The following is an 11,281-nucleotide window of genomic DNA, read 5'->3' as shown; positions in this document are numbered from 1 at the left end:
TGCAGTGCTGCTCCGAAATTTCCGGAACCCGGATGAATAACTGGTAGTGGTAAAACGATAATTGGACGCGAAAAATTAATGATGTGAACACATGGATTCCATTGTAATATTTGTGAACTAAATGCGATGACGCCATTTTGTGAAGAGTGAAGAAGAAGCTGGCAGTCGCCATTTTGAAAAGTGAGAATGGTGAAACCCATTTAGAGAACAAGCAAGTGATTAAGTGGTTGAAAAGCCGTGGAAAGTTTCCACAAGAAAGTATAGTTCGTTTTGAAGCCAGTTCCAGTTTCGGATATCCGTGTCCGCGAGATCCGGTTGCGTGAGCATAGACTTGGCTGTGTTCCCAACCACCGTCGAGCATAAGGCTTGAAATGTTGTGGTGTCCACGGTGGCATGTCGGACGATAGTGCTTCGAAACCTGTACCCGGAAACTCTGGAGTTCAGTTCTGCACTTGGGCAGTCTACTCTGTATTCCACCACTCCTTTGAGCAAAAAGCAGAAGAAGCAGGTTAAGTTGGCAGAAAAGATTGCTGCCATGGAAAAGGAGCAGCTGGAGAAACTCGTCCACCGCCGAGGCAAAAGGTAAATTAACACTCGAATACTTAATGCTATCCGTCCTGATAAAGGTGAAGTGGTCCAGCTTACTGAGGCAGAGACAAAAGCCTACCTGAGGAAGTTGGAAGAGGCCCATAAAGGTTATCAAAATATACACGATCAAATAATGGCAATTGTTTTGGTTGACGATCGTGAGCACCACGATCAGGGGTACGAAGAATACGACATCCTCCACGACATCGTTGCCATCTTGCTTGAGGAGCAAGTGACAAGAATCGATACTGCCAAGGCTGCATTCAGATTGAATGACATTCCGAATCGTCAAGCACCGGTTGTGATTCATCAGCCACTTCGGATGCCCATCCCTATATTCGATGGCCGGTACGAGAGCTGGCCGAAGTTCAAGGCCATGTGTTGGACAAATCCTTGGTTGGAAGTGCAGCTGGTCTCATCGATGCCAAGACAATCAACGAGGGCAACTACGCCCACGCTTGGAAAATTCTGGAGGAAATATATGAAAATAAACGCCATATCCTTGGCCTCTTGAATATCAAGCGGATGACGAAGCGGAGCCATGTGGAATTAAGAAGCCTGGTGGACGAGTGTTCCAAGCATGTCGAAGGACTGAAGTTCCTGGAACGACCGTTCGATGGAGTAGGAGAGGATTTCGAAATCCATCTACTTGCTTCAGCATTTCACCACGATGTACGTCATCTTTGGGAATCTACTATCAAGCCCAACTACGACGAGATGCTGAAGTTCCTGAAGGAGCAAACGTTCTGGAAAGGGTTGAAGAAAGCAGTCAGAAACCAGTTTCAGTTCCAGCCAAGCCAGGCCGACGGTGCAGAAGGCTCACGCTGCAGTTTCATCAAGTGAAACGAAGATGAAGTCAAGGGCGTAGCCAGGTTTCGAGCTGGGGAGGGGCGAAAAAAAAATTTAGAATGGGAAATTTGACCGAATTCCATTTCACCGAACGCCATTTCACCGAACGCCATTTCACCGAACGCCATTTCACCGAACGCCATTTCACCGAACGCCATTTCACCGAACGCCATTTCACCGAACGCCATTTCACCGAAAGCCTTTGTGTTGATGAGTTTAGTGGGGGGAGGGACAACTGACCCCCCTACCCCCTATGGCTACGCCTATGGATGAAGTGTGAATTTTGCGGAAAGGCACACCAGAACTTCGCCTGTTTTGAGTTCAAGTCGCTTTCTGTGTCGCAAAGATTAGTCAAGGTACGTGAGCGAAACGTTTGTTTCAACTGTCTTCGGCGCAGCCATAGAAGTGTAGACTATTCGTCTGAGAAAACTTGTCAGAAATGCAAGCGTCAGCACCATAGCCTCCTACATGCCGAAGAAAAACCAACGTAAGTAGTGGAACCATCCAGCAATCCATCTTCAAAACCAACAGATCAGGATGATCAACCGTCGATATCTGTTCAGACAACAGCTGCGTGTTCGAACGTGGCCACTCATACGCAGCAAGTGTTGCTGCTTACAGCTGTAGTAGATATCATTTTCATTTTCATTTTATGATGTACAAGGGGATCAGGGGCCATGTCACCGATGATTAATATTCACACCATCCATAATACACCAGGGAAGGGGAGAGGAGTGAGTAGCACAGCATATTTACCCTTGGGGGTTAAAAAAGTTCTGCGAGGTACACTTATGGTGAACCAGCTGCTCAGTGATTGTAGAAAGGGAAAGGGTTGGAATGGTTTTGTGTGAAAAACGCATAAGTAATTATCGTATCGTTGAAAAATGGCCTCGTTTTGTTTGCGCTCTCGTCACATAGAGCATCGATAACATCACACCGTCAAAGAAAAAGAAATTAAAAGAGATTGAAAGAGATTATTAGTGAGTTTTAAACTGTGATTTACCTATTAGAAATAAATTTTTAAAATTATCTCCGTATACTGAACAGCCATCTCTCTCGCCCTCCCGCCGCCTAAACGTCTGAAGGAGTGTGACGTCAAACTCCGTCATCCATTCAATGCGGGTGTTTCAAAGCAATTTACATCTAATCAACCCTCTGTGCAACCCAACCCGTGCAATGTATTTAATGTTGAGAACCTTGTGTGCTTTATCATGAGTGATTACGGATCTGGCAATCGTCACATGACTATGCGTCCCGGCGACGACGACTACGATCTAGCCGGTTTACAATAGGTTTTATACAAGAGTACTAGAATAGATCGAGTATACTTACAGTTTTCGATGTTCTACTACTTGTTTACCTTCAATTCTACTTCCTTCTTTTGTTGTATTGTGTTTCTGGATACGCCACTTCCATCATCCCTCTGACACAAGATAATGGATCCTCGCTCCGGAATGTCTTCAAAACTGGGAGGGATTAAAATCGCTCCTATTGCACAACCCTTCCAGATGACAGTCCGCTCAGCATCCGAAAGAAGGATCGGTCCATAATACATTTGATTTGGTTTGACATAGAGGACAACAAAAAGAGAAAACCGTAATATTAGCAATAAAACGAAGAAAATAATACAAGCGGACACTGCATAAGGTCCCAAGCGACATCGACAGACTCTCTTCATCGATTCCCTCCCTGCATCCCCACGGTCATGAAAAGACATATTCAGCCATTTGCAGCACACAGTTCGATATGTGCAGCTATTATATAGCGCATCAAACGGAAAACACGAAAAGAAACGGTTTTTTTAGCAAAGTTATTAACAAAGGAGAGCAAATTGATAAAGAGACTCGATCAATGTCACCTAGGATCCCACGCTCAGCTCGTATAAACAATATCACATCACTAACCCATTTCCGTATCATTTCGGCAATCATACAGTCATCAAAATGAAGGGTCAGTGCAACAATTTGGGAAAACTTAATGTTGTGATATTGTCACTGTGGAACTAGCACTTAGCTTCAGGTCTCTACAAGTAGGAACCCTTACTGAGCCCGACAATCTTCCGATGCTACGCGAAACCCTATTTGGCTGGGTTGTTGGTGGTGTATACGATGAAGGTGATCGTTCGCACACCGTCACGTTGGATGAGTTGAGTCAGTTCATTCAGCGGTTGTGAGAGGTTGAAAATATAGGTAGTGCTTATCAATTCAGCACCGAAGATGACGAATGCGAACATAGTCGAGTTGCCTCTGAAGGAGACCGTCAGCGAGTTGGGTAATTCCAAGATTTCGTACACTGAAGCGAAAGCTCTCGCAGTGCCCAGATTTGAAAAAGCAGTATCAGGCTTTCATGGAGGAGTACGAAGTTCTTGGTCACTGTAAGGAAGTCGATGAAAGCAAGGATCCACCAAGTACCATCAAATGGTACTTACCTCACCATGCAGTTCTGCGATCATCGAATACCACTACCAAGTGTCGCGTGGTTTTCGATGCGTCTGCAAAGGTGTCTGGAAGCTCGCTCAACGATGTGATGAAGATTGGTGCCATCAGTCAAAGCGATCTCCAGGCAATTTCTCTACGATTCATCTGCATAAGTGGGCATCGAACAATGTTGAGTTGCTGAATAAGATTCCGTGATCGAACTGGTCTACATTGATGAGTGTAGTGCAAACGATGTGATAAAAACGCTGGGACTCTTGTAGAACCCTGCTTCGGATGCTCTGCAGTTTATTTCCCTTCCAACGTCGGACGTGAAGTGTCCGACTAAGCGGCATGTGTTGTCGCTAGTGTCGAGAATGTTTGACCCTCTGGGTCTAGTCGCGCCAGTTATTATGATCGGAAAACTTTTGATGAACTTTTTATCTGGAAGGAAGAATTGGATTGGGATAAACGATATGAAGAAGAAATGTGACTATTTCCTGAATGCGTTGAATGGTGTTACCAATATCCGAATTCCTCGTCAAGTGGTGGTTACTGGTGCTGCTGCTTATCAGTTGCATGGATTTGGTGATGCAACGCTCGCAGCATACGGCGAATGTGTATACCTCAGGTCTGTCGTAGCTGGTCATTCTGCGGTCGTAAGATTGTTGTGTGCCAAACCGAATATAGGAGCTGTTGGTGGCTCTGCTGCTACATTGGCTTGCGAAGAAAGTGATTGAAGCACTGACACTTCATTTTGAAGACATCGTTTTGTGGTCTGACAATCAAGTGGTGCTAGCTTGGCTAGCGAAGAATTCAAACAATTTGGAAGCGTTTGTGCGCAATCGTGTCGGTGAGATTACCTCTACTGGACACCAATTCAAGTGGAAGTATGTAAATACACTGGAAAACCCAGCAGATGTAGTGTCCCGTGGCCAATCCGCTGATAATCTTGAGCAGAATGATCTTTGGTGGAATGGGCCATTGTTCGTGCGTAGTGAAGACTATGAGATGGAGGTTCCAACACCTCTGTCTGATGAAGAAGTTCCGGATTTGCGTAAAGCCATTGCTGTTCCCGCGGTGGTATTGTTTGTATCAGTTGCCAGTGTTTCTGAAGTATGAGTCGTTTCGGAAGCTGCAACGTGTTTTGGCATACGTTCTGCGCTTTTGCCGAAACGCTAAGAAGAAAGTGAAGGAAAAAATAATCATTCAATGTTACCCAACCATGTTCGAATTAACGCAGTCGTTGAAGGTAATTGTTCGGATGGTTCAATTGCAGCACTTTGGTGAAGAAATTACCAACATCGCGTCTGGTAAGTACTGCAAGAGGCTTTTCAAGCTAAACCCATTTTTGGATGATCTTTTGATTCGTGTTGGTGGACGACTGCGTCATTCAAGTTTACCATACGGAGTAAAGCACCAGTTCGTTTTGCCAAGCCATGAATTAATCGTCCAGAGCTTGATTGTTGCGTTGCACCGTGAGAACCTTCATGCTGGACCTTCGGCGTTGCTCGCATAGCTTCGTCGACAGTTTTGGGTTTTGGGATCTCGGTCTGCTGTGCGTAAGGTAACGCAAAATTGCGTGCGGTGTTTTAATATCAAACCGCCGATAGCCAACCAGTGTATAGGCGATCTTCCCGTCGCTCGTTACGATAAGGCGCCCGCTTTCCTCAAGGTTGGTGTCGATTTCGCTGGTCCTATCCTCATCAAGCAAACTAGCAGAAAAGCGGCACATTTAAAAGGATACATAAGCGTATTTGTGTGTATGGTGACGAGGGGAATTCATCTTGAAGTTGTTGAAAATATTTCGTCTGATACCTTTATTGCCGCTTTACATCGGTTTGTATCTCGTCGTGGAGTCCCTGAGGAAATATTTCCCGATAACGGGACCAACTTCATTGGTGCTCGGACCGAGTTGAACGAATTCTGTCAGCTCTTCAAGCAGCAGGTGACCGAGCAGAAGATTTTCGAGTTCTGCCATATCCGACAGATTCAATGGAGCGCTATTACCCCAAATGAACCGCACATGGGAGGAATCTGGGAAGCTGGAGTTAAGAGTACGAAGACCGTCTTGAAGAAGATTTGTCAGTCGCAGCTTAATTCTAGGCCTTTGTACGCACTTTCCGATGATCCGTCGGAGCCTGAACCGTTGACACCAGGTCATTTTATGATTGACCGACCATTGACTGCCATCCCGGAGCCAAATTACGAAGGAATCCCAGTCAACCGACTCTCCAGATGGCAATACCTCCAGCGCCTTCGCAGTGATTTTTGGAAACGCTGGTCGCAAGAGTACCTGTTGGAATTGCAGGTACGCCAAAAATGGACAAAGAAACGAGGTAATATCAATCCGGGAATGGTCGTTCTAATGAAGGACGACAACTTACCGCCTCAGTATTGGAAAATCGGGAAGGTTGAAACAAACCTATTCAGGAGCAGACGGAATGGTCCGGGTTGTAGATGTCCAGACCAAGGCCGGACTGCTGAAACGTCCAATCCACAAGCTGGCTCCTCTCCCGACTGGGGGGCGAATGAAGGAAAATATTTGACAGTATATCACCCGTCGCAGCCTGCTGAGATCCACGAATAAGCAACATACCGCTACACGAAAGTCGCAACAAAACGAGAACGAGATAGCACGAACGTGAGGAGAAACCGTACCAGGAGACGGGAAGCCATTATCATTCTCCGAAAGCTTCCACCAAGTGAAGATCATGTTTGGTCATGTGAGAGTGTGGTCAGTAGGAAATAAATGTAAATAAGTGTAAATATAGTGGTTTAAGGAACAGTTTAAATAACATGTGTTTTCATCCGAGTTTTCGAAACCCTGATATAAAATTGTTGTCTTTCGGAATGTCTGCCAGTTTCCATTAAGAAGAAGGTTAAAAAGCATACAGTCCACTCGCGAACACTCCCAGAGAGATTTTTTAATGCTTTATTAGCGAGATTTTTAGTTTCTCCCAGAGAGAATCTCAGACTTATTTTAGAAAAATTCTGAAAAAAACTCTATGAAGGGAAATTATTTTCCAAAGAAAAATCTAAGGTAGTTAAGGAGGACTTTCTTCAGAACGCTAAAAAATAATGCTAAAAATAGGGTGCACAATTTTGTACCTATTTTCATGCGAGATTTCGTAATTGATCAGAAAATTTTTGCTTGAAATCCTTCCAATCAATTCTCGGTACATCTTTTAGCTACAGATTGAGTAATCATTTTATGTTTTTATGATTTCGTGCGTTTTGTCAACACATATATATTATTTCCAGAAAAAAACGGGGTGTTTCTGTGGTGGGAAAAAAGGAATTTCTCTATCACAGAATACGGATTCCTATACCAAGCACTGAATAGCTCAGACGGTGCCTCTATTTATGCTTTTAGATTAGCATTGTAAGTCTCTACTACTTGGAGAATTATGCTATGGAACAGTTTGGTACCCTGCGCCTCAATTCTTCATATAGGAGAGACCTACAATGCTAATCTAAGAGCATGAATGCGGTCAGAGGTAATGCGTCACCATTAGGACTGGTTGGGACGCAATTTTCTCTTCGCATTACCTTACAAACAAATTAAGATAACCTAGAATAATTTACGATACGTAAGAATGTAATTTCACAGCCCTTAAAAAATTTAAATGTTTCTAAAATATAGAAAATATTTCATGATTTTGGACATAGAATTTCTCTAAAATCTGGACTTGGAAATTTGTTGATTCCGGACTTGTAAAAATTCGATTTGATGGACTAGGAAAAAAACTTCTGAAAAAAGGATCTACTACATAATTTTTCGATGTTTGGACAGATACTAAAGCTACCGGCCAGGTCTTCAGGTCTTTTAAAAATCTCTATCGCTTCGAAAGTTTCTTAGACCATTTTTCAACATCTTAGACTTGGAAAACTTTCAAGATGGCGAAGCAAAAAAGCTACGCTATCGGAGACATGGTTTATTTTTTTCGTTACTTCAGAAACTTCGTGATTTCTCGAGATCATAGACAAAGGAAAAAAAGACAAACTGTATAGTCTAATTTTTATAAGTTAACGGGATTGAAACAAATAAACCTATGTATTCAAGAACTTAAATATGGGAAATGTTGGCTTCGGCAATACCTTAACCTATTATCGTCAGGGGGGTAAACAACGTCCTTGAGAGCTCAATTTTGGCATGTGGATACATTATGTTTCAGAGCATCTATTGGCCAAATTTGAGTGCTCTAGGACTTTGTTTACCCCCTGAAGATAATAGGTTAAGGTATTGTCGAAGTCAACCTGTTTTTTCGGTTATTTCCGGTTGTTAATCTAGTTTTTCCGGGTTAATTGAAATAGCTAAATATGATAAAATACCCCAAGTTACATCACAAGCTTCACGCATGATAAAACCTAAATCCAAGCTAAAAAAAATCCAAAGATATCTAATGAAGAGGTATTTTCTAGAAATATAGAAATTATCTTAATAGGTAATACAAGGATTAAAAATTTGTGCAGGCTCCTTTCAAGAAATTCAACATTCAGGATTGAGGAGCAAATAGCTTTTAAAATTCTGAGACTTCGAACAGCTGTTAAGATTTCATGCTTACAAAATAATTAAGATGCGAGTCTAGGAAAACTCTTCAAACGAGAAATTTTGAGTAAAATGGCACGAGTTGAACCTCATCATATGTCTGATCGGAAAAATCCCCTAAAACATTAGACTCCGATCTACCTGAGGATAAGGACTTGTTTATGATTCTCTATCCCCGACTAAGGAAAATTAAGTGTTTCACCTCTGAAAAGTATAGGTAGAGCAAAGTGCATGTAGTTAACAAGTTAAGCAAAATTAGGTCAAAATATAGACAAACATACTCTGAAATTCCCGGTTTTGCCGCTTTTCCCATTTGAGCCACGTTTGTCTAGATCAAGGAGTTGAAAAAAATTACAATATTAGATTTTACTCGTTGATTTCAAATGAATGTTTCTAACACAAATTTGCAAATTTGTTACCAAAGCAAGCGTTAATATGCGATTTTATAAAGAAAAACTCTTTACTCTTAACATTGATTGTAAAAAAGTGACGTTAGTGACTAAATTTTAAGAAATAGTGACTTTAGTGACTTTTCTGTTTAACAAGTGACTTTTTTGTGAAAAAGGTGATTTTAGTGGCTGACTCAAAAATAGTGCCCTAGCTTCAAAAAAATGAACTGCTACCAGCCCTGACTGTGTAGTAAAATATATGAAATGAGACTTACACTAACATGTTGATGTTCTAGATCTCCAAAATCTCATGAAATCATGAGTTCGTATAAAATCAAAGAGTCTCACTGCAAAAAATGAGCCTGAATGTTGTTTTGATATGTTGTTAAAAGCATACATCAATACAATGGACCTGAGCAGGAGAAGCGCAGTATTAATAATTCTTAAAATTTGAAGCCAAACCACATTTTGTGGAACACAAAGATGTGTTACCAAAATATTTATCATCCTCCAAATTGGCCCTGAGATATTTTAAAGGTAAATCGAAACGTTGTTCGATGTCCACTCAGAATTTTTGAGAATTTGGTACTTCACGGAGACTTATCATTATTAATAGTGTTTAAAAATAACTTTGTTGGATTATCCAAATAATCCCGGATATAAGACCTTGAAGTTCTGCAGACTGAACTAGGTGATACCATGATTTGACTTAATGATAGAATGAGTGAACCTTCGTGATGCCCCATAACATTATTGGTTTGTTTTATTAGGGTTTACAACATTTCTAAAGATCAGATCAAGAGCCACATGTGAAAAGGGCATACAAGCTTTTTGTAAACAAACCTTTGTAGGCCCTTTTCTCACCAACACGCATACCAACAACATCATCGGGAAGGGCAAAGTTTCCCCTACCCGGTGATGATGATGGTTTCCATTGGTGTCATATGGGTGGCGAGAAAGGGCATAAGAAGGTTTGTTTAAAAAAAGCTTATATGCCCTTTTCACATGTTGTTCTTGAGATGTTTATTTTTTTAATTATAGTCTCTTTAACACTCAGTGAGTGTAAAAATATATATAATACAAAAATGAAACTACAAATACCTTAGGGAATTTTCCTTAATAGATCTTTGGTTTTTTTTTAGTTAGGTAGGTTCCGAGTCGACACGTTGTAGTTTCATTTTTATACCTGTGATCTTGACATTTTTACCTAAGGGATTAGTACTTAATCGGTTTATGTTTTGATAAGTTCTTTAGTGGGAATGACACTGATGAAGACTGCACATTGTAGTCGAAATACGTATCTATCATGTCAAAATTAATTAAGTGGAATTAAATGGAAGATAACCTTTTTTGCTGTTTTATTTAAAGCATTCTGCTAACAACTCAATTAAATTACTTCATTAATTTGTAATACTAATCATCTCGAGATTTGTTTAGTTCGTTGATTGTGTCCGGTGTCGAACATTGGCATGCCAAGCATAATTGGGCAGCAGATTGAGATGACATGAATCTGCTTCTCTATCTTCAAGTAGCTTCGTAACAGGATATTTCTTGCTCAGAACTACTTCAATCGGAAAACTGTAGCAAAAGAATTCAAGCATTTTTCTTCCAATGTCACCAAACGAAATTCTTAAAATTTACTCTGTTAGCTATCGTAGTAGGGACAGCGAAACAATTACAAACAGATTGCAAGTGAGAAGAAAAATAATGATTTTGTAATTTTTAAGGATTTTTTGACACTTTACCACATAACATCTAAGTTGTAAATTAGATAATATAATGGTGAATGTGATATACAATTGATTGAATTCAAATAACATTGCAAGTTTTAAGGTTAACAGGATTCTTCAAGACCAAATTAAATGGCTTACAAAACTATGAAAAAATCAAAATTGTTACTCATTTATATATACACATTGTTACAGATCATCTTTCTTGGTGAAATCTGGGTTTTCCCGGTTGGATGGACACCCTATACGGTTCCGCTACGGAGAAGCGAATGCATACCGAGTATGGCCTGGCCTGGTCTTGTTTGGCGTCCAACAAAGATGTCTGTAGCAACAATTACCGCCAACAAGCTGACAGCTTGCAAGCAAATGTTAGCCCGATGTGTTCACCCCTAATCATTTTGGCCTATGGTCTTGCATTATACAAAAGAAGTGCAGATAACAACGAAAACTGACAACAGGCTCTCCATTTCAATTTTCGTCAGAGAAAAAGAGATAACAGGTGGTGCCACAATAGCTTTAAGCTAGTACATATGAGTAAATAGTGTTGCCGTGCAATGTATTTAATGTTGAGAACCTTGTGTGCTTTATCATGAGTGATTACGGATCTGGCAATCGTCACATGACTATGGGCCTTATTACCGATGTCACTTCACGGTGAAAACGAAGTGAAGTGACCAGTTGTCACTTACGGTGAAGTGATTACCGTGTAAATCAAATGGGAATCACTTCACCGTGAGTGATAAGTTATCACTTCACCGT

This window comes from Ochlerotatus camptorhynchus, unplaced genomic scaffold (genome assembly GCF_037179485.1).
Source record: "Ochlerotatus camptorhynchus isolate MF236.1 unplaced genomic scaffold, CSIRO-AGI_Acam_v1.1 ptg000311l, whole genome shotgun sequence".
Taxonomy (NCBI): domain Eukaryota; kingdom Metazoa; phylum Arthropoda; class Insecta; order Diptera; family Culicidae; genus Ochlerotatus; species Ochlerotatus camptorhynchus.
Note: the sequence above shows the minus strand (reverse complement) of the source record.